General features: G+C 36.6%; 1 long non-coding RNA gene and 1 pseudogene across 2 annotated transcripts in view; one reads left to right on the top strand and one right to left on the bottom strand.

Moving 5' to 3' along the window:
• The window catches only part of LOC306643031, a 934,727-nt gene that overhangs the window by 186,502 nt on the left and 725,758 nt on the right, over positions 1-22,467 (top strand). The gene's annotated exons all lie outside the window — the stretch shown is intronic.
• On the bottom strand, positions 6,421-6,843 carry LOC306642785 (small ribosomal subunit protein eS26-like; annotated as a pseudogene). Its single transcript has one exon. The product of its transcript is annotated as a small ribosomal subunit protein eS26-like (transcript).

Raw genomic sequence — 22,467 nt, 5'->3', positions numbered from 1 at the left:
AACCTAGATGCCCTTCAATTGATGAATGGATAAAGAAACTGTGGTATATATATACAATGCAATATTACTCAGCCATAAAGAATGGTAAAATTATGACATTTGCAGGCAAATGGATGAAATTGGAGAATATCATGTTAAGTGAGATAAGCCAATCTCAAAAATCCAAAAGAGGAATGATCTCACTAATAAGCGGATGATGACAATGGGGGGTGGGAGTGGGACAAGAATGGAGGAAGGAGGGACTGTATAGAGGGAAAAGAGATGTGGGAGGGGTGGGGGGAAGGAAAAAAGAATGGAATGAATCAAACATTGTTACTCTATGTATATTTATGAATATGCAAATGGTATGCTGTTACTCCATGTACAAACTGAAACAACATGTATCCCATTTGTTTACAATAAAAATAAATTTAAAAAAATAACTCCCTTCCAGCTCTGGCAGCTGTTAAAAAAAAATAATAATCTTGCCTTTTGTATGTTCTCTTTTAACCTACAATTAAATAGTTTTCAATTGACCTCTATTTTATATATTTCCATGTGGTGATGAGATTCAAACCTATTGCCTCACACATGCTGAGTTCTAACCTCAGCCCTTATCCTGATTTATATTGTTTTGTTACCTAACAGTTTTGAACCAGTAGATAATTACAGCTAGGCCTTGGGGAAATGAAATTGGAATGCCCATCACAATTCTATCTTCAATGAGTTCAGTGGTCCCAGGCAACTCTCAGCTTCTGCATACCTGTCCTGATCAAGAAACAGGTTGAGGAAAGCATTTTCAAAGGCCCCTTCACCTCTTGTAGCTCACACATTTGACTTTCAGGAATTATCAGTTCCCTGAACAAGCTCCTTTTATTTTAGTAAAGTACAGTCATGTCTATTTGTGGATTTTGAAAGCACTCCCATTATTTTACAGTTACAGCTTACTGGATTTGTTGAGTTTTTTTTTTTTTTTTTTTTTTTTTTTGCATAAAAGCCTGTGTCTCCACACAACAGATAGAAGCTTGATTCCAATTGAAAATCTGAATTTCTAACTGAGTCTAATATCAGTATTTGAAAATTCAGGAAATATTTTTCAAAAAGTTCACTGTTTAGTCTTTACATAATCCCTGCCATTTAAAGACTGGTTTAGATCAACTACTTATTCACATTTCAAGTTGGTTTCTGTTACTTTGTAGTTAAGGATTAGAGCTCACCTAATCTTAAAGGGGCATTTTATTTATCTACTTTGGAAAATTTCTGCTTCATGTGTAGGTTTGGTGCCATGGAAATGGTGCCTGGTAATTTATTTTTTACAGAACACATTTTTTTTAATCACTGTTCTAATCTATACTACTCAAATTAATTTCTTTGTTGTATCTGCAGGTAGATCCACAGTGATATGATTCCTAAAGAATTTTTGCCAAGGTTTCTTCCATTGTTACCATCAATTTAGTAAAACATAAAGCAGTTTATTATGTCTCACTTTCCACAAGTAATGTCTTTATTATCTCATTCTACATTTGTATTACAGTACATTTTTTGATCCTTCAAAAATTGTGACTATCCTCACAAAGGTGCTACAAAATTGTTTCTTTTTTGTTAGAGCTCATCACCAATGAGCTTTCAAAATATTAAATTTGTAAATGTTAAATATGGTTCCAGGTATTTAGAGAAACACAAATCCTATTTATGCAGTAAATATATCAGGTTGGTGTGATTTTTCTGTAGGAAAAATCAGGGCTAATCTTTTGAAATAGCAATATGCTCACCCAGAAATTATAGTAGTCTGAATGATATAGACTAGTAACTTTCCATTTCAGATGTCTTTTTTTTTTTTTTTTTTTTTTTTTTCAGTGCTGGGGATTGAACTCAGGGACTTGTGCTTGCAGTGCAAGTACTCTACCGACTGGTCTATCTCCCCAGCCCTCCATTTCAGATTTCTGTTAGGGAGGAAAAAAGACATGAATATCTAAGTGGCTTCAAAGTTTAAAAAATGTTCTTTAGAATGCTTTTTTGGAGATGATCCAAGATGGTGGACTAGAAGGAAGCTGTGTTCCTTGTCACTCTGTAACTCTGGTTTCAAGCACAGGATATCTGTTTTTTGGTGAGGCAGTTTTTGCTGCTTATTGACCCCTCCTGTTTACTTCATTTGTATACTGTGATCACCTGCAGTCTTCCAGCTTATCGACACATTTTTTGAGTGCAGATTGCTCGCTGTCAGTCACCTATCATCCGACATTTGCCTGCCTCTTGCCTGTCCATTGCCTGCCTTACACCTATACATCACCCACCAACCAAGGTTCACATCTCGATTGCCCAACAATAGTCAGCAAACTGATAACTGACCACTAGTGAAGCACCAGCTGCCTGTGTTACCTGGAAGCTCACTGTCACAGTAACAGAAGGTTTGATTACATGTGGCTGTCGCCATTTTGAGACTACAGTCAGGCCCCATAGGATCCTTGGCTGGACTTACTGAGTCCTGTCTCCAGGATCCTTCAACCAGACAGATCACTCCTTGCCTCCAGGGCCCTCACATCAACTGACTGCTCTCTGCCACCAAGAGCCCCAAACTGACTGCACCCTATCACTGGCACCCCAGAACAACTGATTGCACCCTGCCTCCAGTATCCTGCAAACACACCAAACACACCCCACCTCCAGGATCCCTGCCTGACCAACCACACCCCACTTCCAGGACCTCCAGCTGACCTTGTCCACAACCCAAACTGCAGCTCCCCATTTGCCAACATATTTGGAAGCCAGAGCGGCCATCTTGGATACTCATGGAAGCCGTAGCTCTGATCATTAGGTGGGGCAAATCCCATCCTGAGGCACCTCCTGGAGGCTTGAAGCTCATTGTCAGGTATCTTTCATTCATCAGGCTACTGAAGACTGGGAGGTTTGAATACTATATGACTGTTATAGTATAGATTTTCTTGTTTCTCCTTATTGAACAATTTTGTTTTTATTTCTTTACTTTTCTTGCTCTCTTTTCCTTGTGTTCACCTATTCCCTCAAAGTCTCTTTCTCACTTTTTGCATGCTAGCATCCAATTTCTTTTGATTATACTCTCATCCTTTCTCTTATCTAGAACTTCTGTATACTCTTTTTTATCCTATTAACAGCTACATCCTGCATCCCTCTGCATTTTCTTTGTTCTCCAATAGAACTGAAGACTGTATTTCAAATATGTTATACTGAAGATAATAATTAAACTCATTCTGTTTATTATGACAATATTGTTAATGTTCTCATAGGGACTATTTGGTCTAGGATTGCATAGTGTCTGTATTGGGCACTGCTAATATTGATCTGCCCTTAAAGAAAAGTTTTGGAAACCTATAGGGCCACTATAAACCTATGGGGGGGGGGAATCTGCAATACCCCTGTTCTGCACTGCTAGAGGGGAAGATACAGGAACAATATGAAAAAACAAAGGAAAAAATGATTCAAACAAATATAGATTCTATATTACTAGAATCCAATGACAGTATGGTAGAAGAAATGTCAGAAAAGGACTTCAGATTATACATGATTAAGATGATTCGTGAAGCAAAGGATAAGATAAGAGAGCAAATGCAGGCAATGAATGATAATACCAATAAGCAATTGAAAGAGCAAGTTCAGGAAGCAAAAGATCATTTCAACAAAGAGATAGAGATTCTCCAAAAAAAAAAAAATCAGAAATCCTTGAATGAAGGAAACAATAAACCAAATTAAAAATTCAAGGGAAAGCATAACCAAAGGACTAGACCACTTGGAAGACAGAACCTCAGACAATGAAGACAAAATATTTAATCTTGAATATAAAGTTGCCCAAACAGAGAAGATGGTAAGAAATCATGAACAGAATCTCCAAGAACTATGGGACATCATGAGAAGACCAAATTTAAGAATTATTGGGATTGAGGAAGGCACAGAGATACAACCCAAAGGAATGAACAACCTATTCAATGAAATAATCTCAGAAAATTTCCCAAACCTGAAAAATGAAATGGAACATCAAATACAAGAGGCTTAGAGAACACCAAATGCACAAAATTATAACAGATCCACAGCAATGCATATTATAATGAAAATGATTAACATTCAAAATAAAGATAGAAATTTGAAGGCTGGGAGAGAAAAGCATGAGATTATATACAGGGGGAAACCAATAAGGATAGCAACAGACTTCTCAACCCAGACTCTAAAAGGTAGAAGGGCCTGGAACAACATATTTCAATCTCTGAAAGAACATGGTTGCCAACCAAGAATCCTATCCCAGCAAAACTAAACTTCAGATTTGAAGATGAAATAAAAATCCTTTCATGATAAACAAATATTAAAAGAATTTAAAAATAGAAAGTCTGTGCTACAAAAAAAAAAAATGTTCTCAACAAAATACTCCATGAGAAGTAAATGAAAAACAACAATGTAGGTCAGCAAAGGGAGAAACTGCCTTAGAGAAAAATCCACTCAAATGAGATACCAAGCCAAGTTAAAAATGAAAAATAAGTCCAAATAACTGGGAATACAAATCACATCTCAATAATAAGTTTGAATGTTAATGGCCTAAACTCGTCAATCAAAAGACCTAGACTGGCGGAATGGATTAGAAAGAAAGACCCAACAATATGCTGCCTGCAAGAGACTCATCTCATAGGAAAAGGCATCCACAAACTAAAGATGAAAGGATGGGAAAAACCTACCATGCACATGGACTCAGCAAAAAAGTGGGAGTTTGCATCCTTATATCAGATAAAGTGGACTTCAAGCCAAAGTTAGAAGGGATAAAGAAGGACACTTCATACTGCTTAAGGGAACCACAAATCAGAAAGACATAATGATCATAAATATTTATGCCCCCAACAATTGTACATCTCTGTACATCAAACAAATCTTTCTCAATTTCAGTAATCAAATAGACCACAACACAATAATTCTGGGTGATTTTAACACATCCCTGTCATCACTGGATAGATCTTTGAAACAAAAACCAAACAAAGAAACCATAGAACTCAATAACACTATCAATAACCTAGAGTTAATGGACATATAAAGAATATTCCATTCATCAATGAGTGAATTCACTTTCTTCTCAGCAGCAGATGGATCCTTCTCAAAACTAGACTATGTTTTGCCACAAAGCAGCCCTTAGGAAATGCAAAAAATAGAGATATTGCCTTCTGTTCTATCAGATAATAATGGAATGAGAGTACAAATTAATGACAAAATAAACAACAGAAATTACTCCAATACCTGGAGACTAAATAATGTGCTATTGAATGAAACATGGATAATAGAAAACATCAGGAAGGAGATAAAAAAAATTCTTAGAGGCCAATGAGAATGATGATACAACATATCAAAATCTCTGGGACACTATGGAACTGATACTAAGAGGAAAATTCATTGAATGGAATACATTCAAGTAAAGTATGAAAAGCCAACAACTAAATGACATAACATTACAGCTCAAAGCTCTAGACAAAGAAAAATAGAATAACAGCAAAAGTACTAGAAGACAGAAAATAATTAAAATCAGCTGAAATCATTGAAATTGAAACAAAGAAACAATTCAAAAAATTGACAAAACAAAAAGTTAGTTCTTTGAAAAAGTAAACAAAATAGACAAACCCTTAGCCACACTAACAAAGACAAGAAGAGGAAAAACTCATATTCCTAAAATTCATGATGAAAAAAGAAATATCATGAAAGTCACCACTGAGATACAGAACATAATGAGAAGCTACTTTCAAAATCTGTATGTCAAAAAAATAGAAACTACCAAAGATATTGACAAATTTCTAGAGATATATGCTCCTCCAAAACTGAACCAGGAGGACATTTAAACAGATCAATATCAAGCAATCAAATAGAAGAAGACATTAAAAATCTTCCATCCAAGAAAAGCCCAGGACCAGATTCTCAGTCGAGTTGTACAAGACCTTCAAAGAACTCATTCCAATACTCTCAAAGTATTCCAGGAAATAGAAAAGGAGGGTACCCTTCCAAACTCATTCTATAAAGCTAATATCACCCTCATACCCAAACCAGGCAAAGACACATGAAGGAAAGAAAATTTTAGACCAATATCCGTGATGAATGTAGATGCAAAGATCCTTAACAAAATATTGGCAAATCATCCCCAAAACCATATTAAGAAAATTGTGCACCACGATCAAGTGTGATTCATCCATGGAATGCAAGAATGGTTTAACATCTGTAAATCAATAAACATAATCCATCATGTCAATAGACTTAAGGATAAGTATCATATGGTTATTTCAATTAATGGAGAAAAAGCGTTCTTCAAAATATAATACCCCATTCATGCTCAAAACGCTAGAAAAAATAGGGATAGTAGGAAAATACCTGAACATTGTAAAGGCTATTTATGGTAAGCCCATGGCCAACATCATTCTTTTTTTTTTTTTTTGAATTTTAATTTCCATTATATTTTTTTTTCCAGAAGATAGCTTTTCTTCATTCATTAAGGACCCAGCTCCTTAAGTAGGCTTTGGTGGAGGTTGTGGGGCAGCACCAGCAGGTCTAAAACGGGGTGGTGGTGTTCGGTCCTTCCTGGCTTCATGAGATCGATTCCTGACCACCTTGCTGTGAATGGCACAACTCACACAGTAATGCAGCTTCACATAGAGCTTGGGAAGTACATAAGCGTCAAAAACACTTGCTTAGGAAATGTCCCTGATGGCTGTGGCCTCTACAATGTTTCGAATGACGAACTTCTTAATGACCTTGTCCATGGGCACGCACCTAGCACAGTTCGTGCAATGAATAGGCTGCACATGGCCGCGGCCCTTTTTGGCACGACAATTATTCCTGCTTTTTTTGGTCATCTTGGAAGCGAGGACCCGAGAGAGCCCAACATCATTCTTAATGGAGAAAAACTGAAAGCATTCCCTTTAAAAATGTGAACAAGGCAGGGATGCGCTCTTTCACCACTTCTATTCAACATCATTCTTGAAGTACCAGGCAGAGCAATTAGACTAAAGAAATTAAAGTTATACGAATAGGAAAAGAGCAACTTAAGCTGTCACTATTTGCTTATGACATGAATCTACATTTAGAGGATCCATAAAACTCCAGAAAACTTCTACACCTCATCAATGAATTCAGCAAAATAGCAGACTCTAAAATCAACACACATAAATCTAAAGCATTTTTATACACAAGTGATGAAACACCTGAAAGGGAAATAAGGAAAACCACTCCATTTGCAATAGCCTCAAAAAAATTAAAATACTTGGGAATCAATCTAACCAAAGAGGTAAAAGATCTCTACAATGAAAACTACAAAATATTGAAGAAAGAAATTAAGGAATACCTTAGAAGATGGAAAGATCTCCCATGTTCTTCAATAGGCAGAATGAATATTGTCAAAATGGCCATACTACCAAAAGTCCTATACAGATTCAGTGCAATTCCAATTAAAAACCCAATGATGTATTTTACAGAAATAGAACAAGCAATCATGAAATTTATCTGGATGAATAAGAAACCCAGAATAGCTAAAGCAATCCCTAGCAAAAGAGTGTAGCAGGGGGTATCGCAATACCAGACCTTCAACTATACTACAAAGCAACAATGACAAAAAAGGCATGGTATTGGCACCAAAATAGACAGGTAGATCAATGGTACAGAATAGAGGACACAGACACAAATCCAAATAAATTCAATTTTCTCATTCTACACATAGGTGCCAAAAATATGCAATGAAGAAAAGATAGTCTCTTCAACAAATGTTGCTGGGAAAACTGGAAAACCATACACAACAGAATGAAACTAAACTCCTATCTATCATCCTGCACAAAAATCGACTCACAATGAATCAAGGACCTTGGAACCAGACCAGAGACCCTTCATCTTATACAAGAAAAACTAGGTCCAAATCTTCAACATTTCGGCTTACAGACTTCCTTAACAGGACTCCCATAGCACAAGAAATAAAGGCAAGAATAAATAACTGGGATACATTCAAACTAAAAAGCTTCCTCTCAGCAAAGGAAACTATCATCAATGTGAAGAGAGAACCTACAGAGTGGGAGAAAATCTTTGCCACTCATACTTCACATACAGCACTAATTTCTAGAATATATAAAGAATTCAAAAAACTGCCGCATCTATTTCCTACCCCTCCGACACTTGACACTATCTGTTGAATTAGAGGATCTGACACTTGAAATGTTCTGTTGGAATAAAGGACTCAACACTGGACACAGTTCTGTTGATTGTCCTTCCTCTTGGGGGACCATAGGCATGTCATGTCTCCATGTGCAGTTGCTTTTTAATATTAATAATCAATATATCATTAAGAAACTTAGTGGGAAACACTGGGAAGGTTTTACTGTATTGGGACACAAAATTGTGCACAATAAAAATTTGGCAGTAGTACATAGAGAAAATATATGAAAATAAACAATTGTGGCTGTGATTGAGTTTAAAGGAGTCTGTGATTGCTTTTGTATAATAATAGTTGGATAAAGAGACATTCCTCTGAGCTTGGATGCAGTGTTTAACCTTTGTTGCTTTCCTAGTTTCAATAGTTGATTCTAGAGATATTTTACATAATAAAAGCATTTAGGTTAGTCATAAATATAACTTGTGCATTTCCTATGTTTAGTCTAATTCTTTGAGAATCAGAATAAGGTCATAGTCTGCCATTATATGAAATTATAATAGACTAAATATTAATTATATGTTGATTTCTTTGCCCTTTAATAATAGTAAAAACTTTTCACTGTTAAACACTGGAATTCATGGTGGGGGTGGTTTCTCAGAAAATCTAGTGATGTATTTGTTCTAAAGGTCAAAGCCTGGCAGACCATGGTGCCCTCAGTTTAGGTGGGAGACAAGTTTGTTTCAGTTTAGCTGGGAGACAGGGTTGTTTTAATCTAGCTGGGAAATAAGATTGTTTTTGTCTGGACTTTCATACAGAGAGAATGTGTACTTTGAGAAGAAGCATAGGTTGTACTTTTGAAGGTTTTTCTTTTTTTTTAAAACTAACCAAAAGTTATATAATCATTATTAAAGAAAAGAATTATAAAAAGGTTGGCAAAAGAAATAAAGACAGATTCAGCCTCAGAACACTTGGTGTCTCTGTGTACTGTTTCTCCACCGCATTGACACCTCCCATCCACCTAGGACCCCCCACCTCTGCTAGGTCTGGACCCCGGCAGTCACTCAGAATACAAATAACCCAATCAACAAATGGGCTTAGGAAATGAACAGACACTTCACAGAAGATCTACAAGCAATCAAAGATATATGAAATAATGTTCAACATATATAAGAGAAATGCAAATCAAAACTACCCTAAATGCAAATCAAAACTACCCAATTAAAATGGAGATTATCACGAATACAAGCAACAAGAGGATGTGAGAAAAAAAAAGGTACATTGCTAGTGGGGTTGCAAATTAGTGCACCCACTCTGGAAAGCAGTGTGGAGATTCCTCTGAAAGCTTGGAATGGAACCACCATTTGATCCTGCTATCCCATTCCTTGGCCTATACCCAAAGGACTTAAAATCACCATACTACAGAGATGCAGCCACATCAATATGCATAGCTTCTCAATTCACAATAGCCAGATTATGGAACCAACCTAGATGTCCTTCAATTGATGAATGTATAAAGAAACTGTGGCATATATATGCAATGAAATATTATTCAGTCAAAAAGAATAATAAAATTATGGCACTTGCAGGCAAATGGATGAAATTGGAGAATATCATGCTAAGTAAGATAAGCCAATCTCAAAAAACTAAAGGACAAATGATCTCGCTGATAAGCTGATGATGACACATAATGGGGGGTTTGGAGGGGGCAAGAATGGAGGGAGGAGGGACTGTGTAGAGGGAAAAGAGGGTTGAGGGGTGGGGAAAAGGGGAAAATAACAGAATGAATCAACCATTACCCTATGTAAATGTATGATTACACAAATGATATGGGTTTACTTCATGTACAAAGAGAAACAACATGTATCTCATTGGTTTACAATAAAAATAAATAAAAAAGAAAGAAAGAAAAAGAATGTTTTGTTTTATGAATGTTTATTGTCTAAGTATGGCTTAGTTTACTCTTATAAAAATGTTACTTGGACATCACATTTACTTAATTTCAATTGACAAGAGATTCTATGGTAAGTCTTATACAATTGAAAGCTAAAACAAAAAAGTGATATGAATGCTTTCATATTTTGCCTACTTGTAAAAAATAATAAAACCTTCTAGACAATTGTTTGATACTAATTTTTGTCTTTCAAATATTTTCTATTAATAATAAAAGTATATAAATCATCTATATAAAACAAAAGGCAAAAACAGTCACAGCTGGTTATAGTGTGTATACAAGCACATTTCAGCATATGCAGAATTAAAAAGGAAATTGGTTCACATCCTTATTATTTATAATAAAAATATTAAGAAAGTTTCTTCACTGTCAACAGTGTTCAGTGTTTAAGAGCTAAGAGCATATAAAAACATAATCATTAAAATTCACTTAATGCAATACAAATTTTCATATATACTTGAATATATAAAAAACAGTTTTTAAAATGCTAACATAAATGTAGACTACCCATGTTTTGAGAAATGCAAACCAAATGAACAGAGGGTTTTACAATGTTCTTCTCATGACACAGGTAAACTAGCCAAGAGGGCCAAATTTCATCAATTAATGAGCCCTTAATTGCAGTCAGACATCATCAGGATTTCTGAGAGCCCTAAGAAGTACTGGAAGAGCAACTCTGCCCAGACTGGGGATTGTCACTGGCATGTGGATATTAAGCAGTGTGAGGAACTGCAGGGACAAATTAAAATAATTATTACAAATTTCTTGGGAAAATGGGGTTCCATATATTCCCAAACTAGCCACAGTAATTTGGTTCTCTATAAAATGGATTGTCATTCCTATGATGGATCATTTACCAGTCCATTTTGTAGATTAATTTTCAGATGACAATTGCAAGATTACCTACAGAAAAGAAGAATAAAGCCCATAAAATGTCCTTAATTGTTCTATATGATAAATTACTAGAAAAAAGTACATAATTTAGATGTTACTAAAACATATTCAAATACTGTTTTTAAAAAGTTCTAGGCTATCTAGGAATGTTGATCAGCTTCACATATTGAGGAAAAAATTTTAAATCAGACTTTATAAATCGGTAATTTCTAATACTATATTTTATATTTTGTCATCAGTTTTCCAGAGAACTATAAAGATTTTTCTCAGTAAACTAAAAATGAGGATGGTTTATCTTGAGTTATTTAGAAGTATCTCTTTTAGAGTTGAAAAAGTATTTTTTAAATACAAGTTGTCTTTAATGTTCCTCCACATATACCAAAACGCAGATTTATAATTTGCCATATTTTTCTTATGTTCCTATTTGCTGCATATCCCATGGATTTGTCTCTTCCCATTGTGGCACAATTACTCTAACAATTCCAGTCCAAAACTCCAAAATTTGTAACCTCTAACATATACATAGCTGTTCATTAATCTTTTTTCATTTTTTATTGTAAACAAATGGGATACATGTTGTTTCTCTGTACATGGAGTAAAGGCATACCATTTCTGTAATCATAAATTTACATATGGCAATGTTGTTTGATTTATTCTGTTATTTTTTTCCTTTACCCCCACCCTTCCCACCCCTCTTTTCCTGTATACAGTCCTTCCATCCTCCATTCTTGCCACCCTCCTTAACCCTAACCCTAAATCTAATCCTAACCCTAACGCTAACCCCTCCTACCCCCCATTATGTGTCATCATCCACTTATCAGCAAGATCATTTTTCTTTTGTTTTTTTTGAGATTGACTTATCTCACTTAGCATGTTATTCTCCAATTTCATCCATTTGACTGCAAATGCCATAATTTTATTATTCTTAATGACTGAGTAATATTCCATGGTGTATGTATATATATATCATAATTTCTTTATCCATTCATCAATTGAAGGGCATCTAGGTTGGTTCCACAATCTGGCTATGGTGAATTGAGCAGCTATGAATATTGATGTGGCTGTATCTCTGTAGTATGCTGTTTTTTAAGTCCTTTGTGTATAGGCCAAGGAGTGGGATAGCTGGGTCAAATGGTGGTTCCATTCCAAGCTTTCAGAGGAATCTCCATACTGCTTTCAAGAGTGGCTGCACTAATTTGCAACTCCACCAGCAATGTATGAGTATACCTTTGTCCCCACATCCTCTCCAACACCTATTGTTGCTGTGTTCTTGATGATTGCCATTCTAATTGGGGTGAGATGGAATCTTAGGGTAGTTTTGATTTGCATTTCTCTTATTACTAGAAATGTTGAACATTTTTTCATATATCTGTTGATTGCTTGTAGATCTTCTGTGAAGTGTCTATTCATTTCCTTAGCCCATTTGTTGATTGGATTATTTGTATTCTTGGTGTAGAGCTTTTTGAGTTCTTTAGAAAAAGTATTTTAAATATTTTTATCGGTTCTATTTAGTTATACATGACAGCAGCATACATTTAGACTCATTGTGCACAAATAGTTTACTTTTTTTTTTGTTTTAGTTGTTAATGAACCTTTATTTGTTCATATGTGGTGCTGAGAATCAAATCCAGTGCCCCACATATGCTAGAAAAGTTCTTTACAACTGAACTATAACCCCAATCTCTGAAAATATTTTTGCTCATAAATAATATCAAACTTATTAGAAAGATGACTCATAAGAAGAAAAAACAGTATAAAGGTAATTTCTATATTGCTACCAACTAAGATGATCAATAGCAGGATAAAAAGTTATATGTTTTAGCTACAAGTGTCAGGTCTGAAGCAAATACCTCATTTGTGCTCCCAACTGAACAAGCTGAAGTAAAGGCCTCCTATTAATACCTGACTGTCTGCACCTAGATATTTTATTGCCTATGATGATATGTGTCAAAATTATTCTCTACACTGTCTTGAAGCATAATTTCTATTTAGCCCGGAGTAAGTTTAAATATTAAACTTCATCACCAAATATCAAACTGCAGAGCCCAACACCTGTTAGAAGTACAATAAATATTTGTAGAACAATTAAATATATTTTTGTACTTTTCAAACTATTTAAGTAACTTATTTATATCTGTGATTTCTTGCTTATCAAGGGCTGTCAATTCATTTGATATCTAGGGGCTACAAAGTAAGTTTAATTATCTTCGATTTACACATGAGTAGAGAGTTAATGTTCTGATTACATAAAGGCCACAGCTAATAAGCAACAACACCTAACTTTAAGCTCTGATTGGAATTTATCTGTACTAAATTGCCCAAGTTCTTACTTTGGCAGTCGCTAAAGGGTGTCTTAATTACTGTTTCAATGTATTCAATGGTTATTGGTGTATCAAGGTTCTGTTTCTTTCCTTGTGCTTTAAATTTTTAATTTTTTTCTAAAATGTTATCCACTTCAACTGTGTTTTCAAATTCTTCACATATACATTATACTCTTTACTTATGCTCCTAACCACTATTTTCATTGAGTTGGAGTGAACACTGTAGGAGAGCAGGTCTTGAATTTTCATTGTCAGTTGTTTTTTAATTTCCTGTTTGGGTCTTTGTCTATCTTTTTTATATTTTCAAAAGAATCCGTTTTGGTTTTATTCATCTTGCCTGATGTTTTAAAAGACATCACTAATTTTTGCCCCTATCTTCTTATTTTTCACACTTCATTGTCACAGTTCTCAATTAGTCTGTATTTATTAGCATGTATCTCAGTCCTTTTCATTGGCTCTTTACTACAGCCCCTGATTTTTTCTTCATAGGATGAGTATTTAGTAGAAATGGGAGTGATAAAAGTGCAAATTATAATGAATATAAGAGATCCTACAGGTGGTCCAGAAAGTAGCTAATGTTGGGGACACATGTCTGGCAGAAGCTTAAAGCAAAGTTGGATCCCAATGCTCCAGGTTGGAACACATTTGTGACTGAGTTTTTATTTTCTTTCATTTCCTGTCTGTCAGCATCTAATCTATAGAGTAGGAATGGACAGACCAACCCTGTAGCATCAGAAGGATGTTTGGGATGACTGGCCTGAGATAACCGAGGTCAACTTTTAGAAACCAAGAATAAAATATGTTTGACAGAAAGGCATATCAGTTACTGACTGAGGGCAGTGTATTGTGTTGGGGAGTTGGCAATGGGAGGCAGGGAGGGTACCACAGTAATTTTGACATTGCAGCATAGGTCAGACTTATGTCCTCAACCTACTTATCTCCATAGCTATACCTGGACTTGACAACAATTTCCATTTAAATTGTCCCCAACCAATGCTTCTTTTCCAATAAAGCTGCTCTTCCCTGGTGCTCTAAGTCAGTGAGAGTAGTGGTAAAGAATACAAACTAAATTTGAATCAGGTCCTGCCACTTAGTGTGTGATCTTGCATAAAATGGGCAATGTTTCTGTGCCTTTGTTTCTTCATCTTTACAACAGAAGTACTGGTAGCATTAAATGAGAAGACATGATGAGTGGTCCAGACTCTGGCACATAGGAAGACCTAAATGCATATTACCTATTTTTCCTAAAACATTGCCAGTCTTGTAGTCACTTAGTCGGTTACTCTCAACCTCATTTTTACTACCTATTTACTCCTCAAACCAAAATGAAGTTCTTCTCAATCTTTCCTATGAAATGTCTTCCAAATTCATTCTTATGTACACTGTCCCTTCAGTATTTGAAATAGTGTAATAATTTTCTCCTATCTTCCTGTTCCTTCCACTTCCTATTGAGTTCTTTCTTCACATGGATATCATGTCTGAAGTTATAACAGCAGATTAAGGTGGAAATATTCATGGCCCATGCCTCCTTTTCAGACTTCATCTATCACCAGGTCTCTTCCTGAATATACTTTCTGTATCCTAACAAGCAGATCTATTACATTCTAAAATATACTTTGCTATCTTTCAAAATCCTGTCCCTTCTCCTAGCTCAGCTCAGGTGGCACTTCTTCCTCAGAATTTGTCCTATCCCTGGATGCAAAGAACCATTCAGTCCTTCAGTTCCTACTCACTTTGTTTACTCTCCTGTTAATTCACATGTTGTAAATCCCTTACAGTCCCTGCTGCAGAGCATTGCAATTATTTACTGGCTCAGATTTGTCAAACTAAAAATTTCAGCACACAGTCTCAAATGCAACTTTGACTAGCTCCACCAGATTTCACCATGTATCTGTACCTACTGGGTGCATTTCAAATTTGATAATAATCTGTTCAAAAAGTTGGAATGGTACAGACATGTAAGCTCAAAAAGCCAAATTATTCAATTGAAGAAGACATTTTATTTTATTTGTAATTCTGGGTCCCTGATATTCAACACTTAGCACAGTGTTTTTGGCATCTATCTCTTTACTAAAATATATCTCAGTTTGAAAGCCTACCTCTTCCAGAACAGCTAGTGCCTTTTCTCCTATTTTGGATTTCTTTAATATATGCTATAGCCTGCTATGATAATTGTACATGAATGAACAATGAATGTACATGAATGATTACATGCAGAATCTCCTAAGGTCAGTCAGCTGTCACCCTCAGGATTCCAGCCTAACTTTGTAAAGATCACAACAGGAATCCTGCCAGCATCACTTAAAGTTTGTTGTAGGCAAGCCTGTTTATTTTCCTTTGCCAGTACATTAATAGTATATGTGAAAGAGGTTTGTTATTTTGATAGATTACTTTTATAAGTTTGGAAGGGACATAATCATAATCTGAATGCTGAAAATCCATCAATTGCAATGTCTAGATTCAGAAAAATCTTCCTCTTACCATGTTTTCATGTGTCATGTTTATCATTTTAAAAATTGCTATGTTCAACTGCTCTTTTCATTGGAAGGGTAATAATATTTTAAAAGGGGCATAATTGTTTTCCCTTAGTTTTATGATCCAATCAGGAAAAGAGGGTCCAAGACCATATAACAAATCAGCCAACCAGACTGGGTTTTATTTTTTTTGGGGGGTGGGCCTGCATTTTGAATGGCACCAAGGGGAAAAAAAAAAAAAAAAAAACAGGCCTATTTGGTGAAAGTAAATTGAAACTCTCAAGAAAGTAGCTTTTAAATGCAGTAATAAAGCCAGGTAAAGTGGAACTGGGCTATAATCCTAGTAACTCAGGGATGGGACAAGAGGATGAAAAGTTCAAGGCCAAACTCAGCAACTTAACAAGACCCTGTCTCAAAATATAAAGGGTGGAGGATGCAACTCAGTGGTGGAATGCCCTGGAGAAATTACCAGCACCTCCCCTCACCACACGCAATGCAATTTATTATTCAGATTTCTAAACATAAACTAGGAATCACTGGCCTTCAGTCATTCTCAAAATATTACCCCTGGACCAAGAGCATTATTAGGCATTTGAATGAAATGTTTATTTCAGACCCTACCTAAGACCTAAGAACTCAGAAATCTTTAACACACCACCCAGGTGATGGGATGCTAATTTTCAGAACTACTGAGTATAAACATCCCAACTCCCAGAGATCCAGATAATGTATAGAACAACTGTGAACATGAACAATACTTATTGTTGGTAATACTAAATGCGAAAATTAGTACAGTTCCAGTCACTCCCCAGGGCTTTCCCAGGATGTCACCAAGCCATATTTCAATCATGTGGCAGAATTCCCAATAAGGAGGGAAAAGAGAGGCCATTCATTGTTTACAAATGCTTGCTGAATTCCACAGAAACTCTGGGTTCTGCCCCAGGGAGCTCATTGTAGCCACATAAGTCCTTTCTGCTCTACTCATTCCCAGAGTTCTCCCATTTAAACCTTGAGCCTTTCAGACAATGAGGCCTTTTATCTCCTCACCAAAGATTAGAATGCCCAGGCTAAAGCTTTTTTAAAGTATTAGATTTGCTTATTACTAAACTCACTTACAATTACTAGTTTTTGTTTCCCTGCCTAAGTTAAAATGGTTACAAATCAATATGTTGCTGTGTGTGACTAAAGCTTAATTTCATGTGATAGGAATAAGAGCCAGGGGAATGAAAGAAACCCAATTGCTCCCAGAACATAGTCACATTATGATACCCTAACTCCAGTAGTAAGCCAGAGAAATCAAGATAGCAATTAGAATCACTTTACCTTACCATTCTTCCAATGAGACCCTAAATCTCATCATGTACATCAGGCTTCTGGCACAGAGATGGTACTTGGCATATATAATTTTGACAAGCATAATGACCAACTCAAAAGGTAAACAGACTTGATCTTTTTTAAACACTTACATTTTTGACATCTCTTTATGAATTCTTTGGCATCTTATCATTTAGAGAGTCACTGATAATTTTTGGTATCATTTGTACTCCAGCCAACAAGCTAGATGCTGGGAGACACCATGGGGAACAGGAAGCAGTTGAAGTCTTGAGGGCACACAGTCTACTGAAGTTTGCCAGATCAACAGGAAAATGCTAAGTGCTAAATGGCATGGGAGCCAAAGAACTGCAACTAACTTGAAATGAACCACACTGGGGATATGGGAGGAAGGGTGGATGAGACAAGGCTAGAATCAGGCAGGGGGAGTTTGCACTGTGTCTATACCTGCTTCATTCCTGTCCCTAGGATCTGTCCTGCCTAAACTCAGATACCTAAACAATAACAACATGGGTGAGTGAGGAACAGTCATTTGGTATGAAAGAAAAAATTTACCAATATCCACATGATAGAAAGTGATTCTACTGCAAGATTCTAGCATTTAAGGGAATAATAATGTTCTCCTTATTCAGAGGGCTCTGCAAGATAAAGCAACTAAATCTTCATTGTTTTTTAACCCAATGCCCTAGATGTTCTTTGTTCTTTTTTTTTTTTTTTTAATCACAGAACAAGAAGAACTTGATTATATTTTAGAAGTATGAAGGTGACTTTTGTATCCCAGTAGGGGAAACATGATGCTATCCCAGTAGGGGAAACATGATGCTATTTTTACTTTTGAATTTATTTCATGTAAATCAGTACATTGAGTAGCTGTATTATCATGTTTTTCTTAAGTTTTATACTTCCCTAAATTTTTTTTTTTTTTTTTTTTTTTTTTTTTGTTTTCATTGTCAAATTAAAATATACAAGATAGTTCAAGAACTACCTGTTGCACTTATGGACAGTTGGCATAGTACACCATTTCTGCTTGAAAAAAAAAAAAAACTCCTCTAAAAGGGTGCGCATCCTTGTCGCTATGAATACCCTTGTAAACTCAATATGTTTACGAAATATGAGACAGAAGCTACCATCTTATGTCTCTGCAGAATTTAGAGAAAGAATGTCCCTTAGAAGTTCTTTGTTCACAAGTTTATTTCCAAATACTCACCTGGAACAGAATATTTGGCCCTTTCAGTATGCAGGACTCAGTGAAGCTGCAGGACTAAGGCTGCTCCCAAAATGTAAACTGGAGAGCAGTGGACTAGGGGTCAGAAGCAATCCATTTAGTGCCTGGGAAATAAAGTACATAGATAGTTCTCAATAGAGGTTCATCTGACTAGTGTGATCAACAGAGCAGTACAGTGGTTATGTTCCCCACCATCTTAGGAAACCTGTACAACTTATTTATGCAAAATTTAAACAGTTTAATTTTCTTCAATGCTAATAGGTATTAGCATTATCAACTTATAAAGGAAAAATGTATTGATATTCTGGTGGAAAACTCATTTGTAGCAACTTCTGTCCAAAAGATCTCTTCAACTTGCTCCCCCTCCTAAATTAAACAAAGTTTAGTGTACTGACAAAATGGCATCCCAGGAAGGGGCTTCCTTCCTTCCTTCCTTCCTTCCTTCCTTCCTTCCTTCCTTCCTTCCTTCCTTCCTTCCTTTCTTTCTTTCTTTCTTTCTTTCTTTCTTTCTTTCTTTCTTTCTTTTGGAATTGTTTTTCTACAGCGGACACTCTACTTAGATTATAAAGACACAAAGCACATGTACACCTTTCAAAATTATTTCTTCACACCTTCCAATATTGACCAGCCCTGTAAATAACTTAGAATCTGCTGTTAAAATACCCTGTCACAGCTTCTTAAAAAGCTCTGAACTGGTTTTCCAGATTTCACTCTGGACGTGGGATTGGTGAGAATTCAGCACCCTGGCAATTGTGAAGGCTATATGTGGTGATTCTTATCAGAGGGGATGTAGAGACACCACTCCTGAGTCTCTCAGTTGAGTGCCACGCTGGCATTTGCTTTCATACAGGCAGCAGGATTACCGGCCCACAAGCCAGAAAGAAGACAAGAAACAGGCTTCCCTGACTGTTAAATCTTCAGGACTTTTATTCTCAGCAGAGGCAAACTCCCCAGCCCAGGGTGGGTTTGCAGCTCTGGTGACTAGGAGTCCCCTTGTGGATTGTGGTGTCAATACAGTGCTTTGTGTAAGAACCACAGCAAAGGTGCCAGCATTTCAGACTGCATCACTCTGGCCACCAACATGTTGTTTTTCCCTAGAATTGGTCTCAGCAGTTTCATTAATTATCAAGAGCATTTGGGCTTAAACTTGAAATGAAAGGTTTGCTCTGTTCAGTGGAACAGAAGCAAACATCTAAATCCCTTTGAAGCATGAAATGCTGAAAGGTAAACAAGTTTACACCAAATCATTTAACTCTAGCATTTCCTACATATTCAATGACCTATAAGTTTACTAGGGTAAATACATGTTTTGAATAAGCTTCTCATTTGCTTCAGGCAAGGCAGTTTTGCAAGTATGCCAGGATCATCTGGCCTAACTCTGGAGAATTAACAGTTCAGCATGAGCTGTGCCAGGGTTCCAACCTCAGAACAAAACTTACCAGCTAGGAAACCACAGGAAAGCTACCTAACTGTGGCAAGTGAGACACGGGGCCCAGAGTTATGCCACATTCATCCAAGAGGGTGACTGGTAGAGAGCCAAAGGGCGTGCTGAATGTGCCTTGAGAAAAACAGGAAGCATTTACCATTGGCTGTATGATAATTAGTTCAGCCACCTAGCACGTGGACAGATATATCTTACATGTATGCTTGACCTCATGATTGCTTGACATTTAATAGGATTGGATTGACATATCTAATTACAATCTCTTATGCATGAGACTGCTTATATATTGAGGGTGTTATCCAAATAAAGCGGAAGCTGCTTCATGAACTTCTGAAGTGTAGGTGTCATTTGTCCCGCTGGTCAGCGGCAAGCGGCACCGAACCTCTTTTAGCATCAATTTTGACATCTGTATAATGGGGAGAATAAACCATACCTACATTACAGGTTTTCTGGATAGATTAAATTGGATGATCCATCTAAACCCTGTAGAACTATCCAGCAAACAGAAATGTTGAACAAGTTGTAGCAAATACATTCACACCTAGTGCTTAGTAAATGTGTTTGAATGAATAAATGAATCAGTAATTAAATGTGGATCTTACTAACTGTATTTCATCTATTTATGGGTGAGAGTCTCAACTGTATATTGAGAAGTACTTAGTGCTCTGAAACAGATGGACAAAACTGAATTAGCTGTTCTTTCGGGCTCAAATCCACAGGCTAAGTTGACCAAAGAACTAGTATTTGTATGTTACTTCAGAGTCAGTTTCCAAACACAGTATGTTATATTAACATTTAATAACCAGGGTATTTGGGGTTTCCTGGTTCATCCATCAATGAATGTTTCTCAAAGTCTAAAAAGACAGTCCTCAGCCTGGCAGGGTGGTGAACATGCCTGTAATCTCAGTGACCTGGGAGCCTGAGGCAGAAGGATAACGAGCCTCTGAAATTTAGCAGTGTCCTAAGCAATTTAGTGAGACCCTTTCTCAATAATACCACTATTAATAGTACCACACAACTAATAATGATAATAATAATAATAATAATAATAATAATAACAATAATAATAAAGAACAAGGGATGTAGCTCTCAGTGGTAAAGTGCCCTGGGTTCAATGCCCAGTATCAAAAAAGGGTCAGTTTTCAAAAGCACAAAACAGCTAACTTTCTCTCAAACAAGATCAGAAATACACACCTATTCCTCTCTAATCCTCAAGGTGATAATTAAGAGGATTCAGATTTCCATTGTCTAAAATCAGTACCTACAACTGTCTGGACATAGAAGCTGCACATTGCTGTCCAAATGATAAATACCTCAGAATCCACTGCCTTGTGCAATATGTGTGAAATACCTTCTACAATGCATGCAAATAAACACTGTGAAATGACATCTCCAACTCCCCCCACACATCTGTTCTCCCTAAGGACCCTGCAGACTTAAAGGACTATTTGGTTACATTTTAAGGGAAAGTTCCTATAAATTCTGCACTGAGTAATCTCTGGAAGAGTGTGAGCTTTTATAACCTCTCCTCATAGGCTTGCAGAGCCAGGCAGGCAATGCTGACTGAAGTAAAGTGCTAAAGAAAGAGGCCACAAGCAAAACCCATGTTTCCTTTTCCTCTACATGGAATGCTTGTTTAAACAAGTGGCCATAGGGAGCTCCTGATTCTGCAGACTGTCAGGGAAGGAAGCCCCTGGGCATTCATTTGCAAAGGGAAGGACCCTCCTACCAGGAACTCACTATTCATCTCCACTCAATTTTCTACTTAATACTGAGTCAACTAAAAAAGCTCACAAACTAGCCAAACAAGGTGAGTTGGCCTTGTCCAGATGTGCCCACCTGGGCCCTTGCCCATAGCCCTTTGCCAGGATCAAGTCCTGCAATGCCCTCTTCCCTACTCCTACCTCCCTTTGCCCATCAAAATGCCATCTCCTCATCTTCCCTTAACCAGATGGACCTTCTCTCACTGTTGTGTCTTTAGAACACAGCATAAACACTTTTTTCTTAACATTGAACATGTTCCACCTCATCTTATTAATTTGCATAACTTTAATCTACCTCTTTCTGTAGTCTTTATTCTCCTATAGTACTCAGCACTCAATACTTGATGGACTGAATCAATGCACAACTCTGGGTGTGTCCCATACTGTTCCCTAACTCTTCACTGGCTTCTCCATTTCCAATGCCCATGTTTGAAGTTGAACTCATCATCAACTTTCAACATCCACTGTTTCTTTTTAAAACTTTATTTTTTTGTCAACTGTATCATGTATTCAATCCATGAACACTGAGGGTACAAGTATGTTTCAGGTGCCACAAGCAAGGTTAAAACAAGGTGGGATCACTGTGCTCATGGCTCTGTACACCACACCATGTCCCAGTTGCCATGATGCATAATGTCATGACCTCTGAACCTTCCAGAATTTATGCTCCTGGGTATCCCCTCATTTCCATTCCTTCTGTAGTCAGCCCCTATCACTTTACAGAAGGTATCCTACACAGATATCTAACCCAGTCCACCTGCATCAGGTTCTCCTTTCCCATAAGTTCTGTACACTACCACCAAATCATTATGTTAAAGCAGCATATTAATTCAAAAGTCACAGTTTCAGGGAGAGAAAAAAAAAAAAGACAGCATCCTTGGCCTCAGTTCTAAGTTCCCCCTTAATCTGGTTTTGTATACTCTATAACATCCCTTTGTGAGCATCACTTTACTTAT

The sequence above is a fragment of the Sciurus vulgaris genome, assembly GCF_902686455.1.
Source record: "Sciurus vulgaris genome assembly, chromosome: 13".
In the NCBI taxonomy this organism is placed as follows: domain Eukaryota; kingdom Metazoa; phylum Chordata; class Mammalia; order Rodentia; family Sciuridae; genus Sciurus; species Sciurus vulgaris.
Note: the sequence above shows the minus strand (reverse complement) of the source record. Positions and strands in the feature narration are given on the sequence as shown.